Here is a 3,548-nt window from a genome sequence, read left to right as displayed (position 1 = left end):
TGTTAAGCTAATGTGCCACTCCCTATTGAGAAACAAACAAGGCTCTGCTAAGTGTTTTATCCTTTCCTTGAGGGGTTAGCACCAGCTTTCTTCCTAAAGAAGCAAGCCAAGATTGCACAGGTCTGATCTTAATGCCAAATTCACACCAAATCCCATATGGCAAAAGAGAATTCTTGCCTTTCTAAGCCTTAGACAGTGAACCAATTATTTCAAGATCCATTGGCGTTCACTGAATTCCAGCCCAACAGGAAAATTTAGACATTTCTCTGCGGTTTCTTATAATGGTTTTCACTACCCTAGAGCACCAGGCCAGCCACCAGCAGGATAGAATGACAGGAATAGTCAGTGTGTTAGAGGTCAAATCCCTAAGCCTACCTCTTAACTACTTGTGGAACTCTCTAGAAATGAACTTTTCATAATCATAGCAGTGGTTAACATGCCATGAGTGCTATCTACCTGTGTGCCAAGCACTGTGTTAGACCATCCTCATAGACTAATTAATGAGGCCTCACATAAAGTCCTCAAGCAGCAGCACCCTCATTTAAATTGTCAGTTTGCTGGGCCTGTTGCCAATCCAGTAAGACCACACTGTAGCTGGGATAAGCACTTCATTAAGCACCAAAATAATGCCATGGCTCTCTAAGGAATCATAGTTGTGGGGGAAAGTCTCCCTTCAGTGACTACTTTTCCTTTTTGCCAATGTGATGCCATACAAACTGGCAGGAGATGTGAGTTCCTCAATGAGCATGTCAAAGTCACCTTGAATCGCTCCATTGAGAAGCATGGCAAAAAGCGATTCCATGGGCTCAGCTTTGCCCTTGTCTGACACCCGTTCAGGGAGTTAAAATTCGTTGGCTTTTCAGGGCAGTGGGTGACGTTACCCATGGTCCTCTACAGATCTTCAATAAGTTGACATTTCAAATCATTTGAATAAATCAAAGTGACAGAGGCACCTTAAGTTGCTGAGTTGGGGAGATGATTATAGAGAGCGAAAGACACATTTTCATTTTATTGCTGATGAGCAAAATAAGTAAAAATTGAAAAGGAAGTGGGATGCTTTGTGGGAGGAACCTTCTCAGGAAGAGGACTGCAAGTGGTATCTCTGTCTTGCCAGAGATAAACTGGTGCAGAAACGTTTCCAAACTATTCATCATGTGCACCCTAAAAACCCGATATGTAGAATACACACTATCCCTGAAAACAAGGGAGTCCTGATTTGGTAAATCTTAACCCTGGAATACAAGCTTTCAGTGTCACTTGGAGAAGTGAATCCAGTTTCCCTTAAGTGAAACTTGAGCCTGGGTCCCTCATAGTTATTGACCCTTACCTTCTCCTACAAAAGACCACTGGTGAAAACACAAGCTTAGTTGCTCTTGTATTTGTGCACAGAAATAGCCTAACTCTGCTTTCAAGCTGCTTTGTTCAAAAAGTGCTAAGGATTTGTTGAGCGAATAAAAAAAGCAAGCAAGCAAGCAAGCAAACAAACAAAACTTTATTTATTTTCTCTTATTTCTCTAGAAAACCGGTAAACAAACAAACAAAACTTTAAATCAGACTGCAATTTAGGTCAAAAGTTAGAAAATATATTTGCAGTGCCTAGTTCAGGAAGGAAGATCTTTTTCATGCTAATCTACTGCTAATTATAAAATAGGTGATAGCAAGCATTGTGAAGAGCTTAAAAGGAGGGGGTGGGGGCGGTGCTACTTCATAATTTAGTCACCCTTGATTGGAAAGTGGGCGTTTTAAGATTTGGCACCAAACCCCAGCGAGTCACTCTGTAGCATGAGTTTCTCTCACTTTGGACTTTCAGTTTGGACACAGAAAAAACAGGGCAAAACTTAAAGCCAGAAGGGATGATTTTTAAAGAGCAAGCTGCAAATAAGGATAGGTTTTTAAAGGGCAAGCTGCAAATAGAGGTGGAATAATGAGAATAAGTTCTGTAAGGCCTGAGGGGAAGGAAACACATGGAGGTGGTCAGCTCCGTGCCCCCCAAAAAAATGCTCTTGAAAAAGCCTTTACGATCCTTTGTATAAGAGGAAGGTGGGGGGAGCACTAAACCATTCTAAGACCAAGTTATAACATTGACAATGCTGACTCCCTACAACCAAGTCAGAGGAAGTATGTTTGGAATCTAGGAAGCACAGTCATGTGTTGCATAAGGATGAGGGTACATTCTGAAAAATGTGTCGTTAGGTGATTTTGCTGTGTGAACATCACAGAGTGCACTTACACAAACATAGATGGGATAGCCTACTACACACCCAGGCTATATGGTGTGGCCTATTGCTCCTAGGCTACGAACCTGAACAGCATGTTGCTATACTGAATACTGTAAGCAATGGGAACATAATGGTAAGTATTTATGTATCGAACATATCTAAATATAGAAAAGGCACAGTAAAAATACAGTATAAAAGATTTTTTAAAAGTATATACCTGTATAAGGCGCTTACCATGAATGGAGCTTGTAAGACTAGAAGTTGCTCTGGTTGAGTCAGTGAGTGGGTGGTGAGTAAATGTGAAGGTCTAGGACATCACTCCATGCTACTGTAGACTTTACAACACTGTACACTTAGGCTATACTACATTTATAAAAAATATTTTTTCTTGGCCGGACATGGTGGCTCACGCCTGTAATCCCAACACTTTGGGAGGCTGAGGTGGATGGGTCACTTGAGTTCAGGAGTTTCAGACCAGCCTGGGCAATACACCATCACTACAAAAAAATTAAAAATTAGCTGGAGGCACACACCTGTAGTCCCAGCTACTTGAGAGGCTGAGGTGGGAGGACCACTTGAGCCCAGGAGTTCAAGGCTGCAGTGAGCCATGATTGTATCATTGCACTCCAGCTTGGGTGACAGAGCAAGACTCTGTCTCAAAAAATACATATTTTTTCTTTCTTCAATAACTAATTAACCTTATCTTACTATAACTTTTTCACTTTATAAATTTTTAATTTTTTTACCTGTTTCACTCTTTTGTAATAACACTTAAACACACATTGTACAGGTGTACAAAAATATTTTCATCACGTATATCCTTATTCTCTAAGCTTATCTACTTTTACAATTTTAATTTTTATTATTTTTACTTATTTTTAGTTTTTTTAATGGAACACATCACAATTTGTGTGTCATTCTTGCACAGGAGCCATGTTACGACTCTGTATCATTCCAATTTTAGTATGTGGGCTGCCAAAGCAAGCACAGTTTTGAAACTTTTTTGTTAAATTCTAAGACCAAACACACACATTAGCCTAGGCCTACACAGGGTCAGGATCATCAGTATCATGGTCTTCCATCTCCACATCTTGTCCCCCTCTGGAAGGTCTTCAGGGGCAGTAACATTCACGAAGCTGTCATCTCCTATGCTAACAATGTTTTCTTCTGGAATACCTCCTGAAGGACCTGCCTGAGTTTGTTTTACACCTAACTGTTTTTTTTTAATAAGTAGAAGGAGTCCGCTTGAAAATAATGATAAAAGGTATGGTATAGTAAATACCTAAACCAGTAACATAGTTGTTTATTGTCATTATCAAGTATATGTTC

At 40.1% G+C, this 3,548-nt stretch overlaps 1 non-coding gene across 1 annotated transcript; it reads right to left on the bottom strand.

The window, feature by feature from the left end:
* Positions 1 to 3,103: 3,103 nt before the first annotated feature.
* Positions 3,104 to 3,207, bottom strand: LOC114675201 (U6 spliceosomal RNA). The gene has a single exon (XR_003726293.1). It is a non-coding gene; the product is annotated as a U6 spliceosomal RNA (small nuclear RNA).
* Between the last annotated feature and the right edge of the window lie 341 nt (positions 3,208 to 3,548).

This window comes from Macaca mulatta, chromosome X, assembly GCF_049350105.2.
Source record: "Macaca mulatta isolate MMU2019108-1 chromosome X, T2T-MMU8v2.0, whole genome shotgun sequence".
NCBI lineage: Eukaryota > Metazoa > Chordata > Mammalia > Primates > Cercopithecidae > Macaca > Macaca mulatta.
The sequence above is the reverse complement of the archived record's forward strand: the minus strand, read 5'-3'. Positions and strand labels throughout refer to the sequence as shown.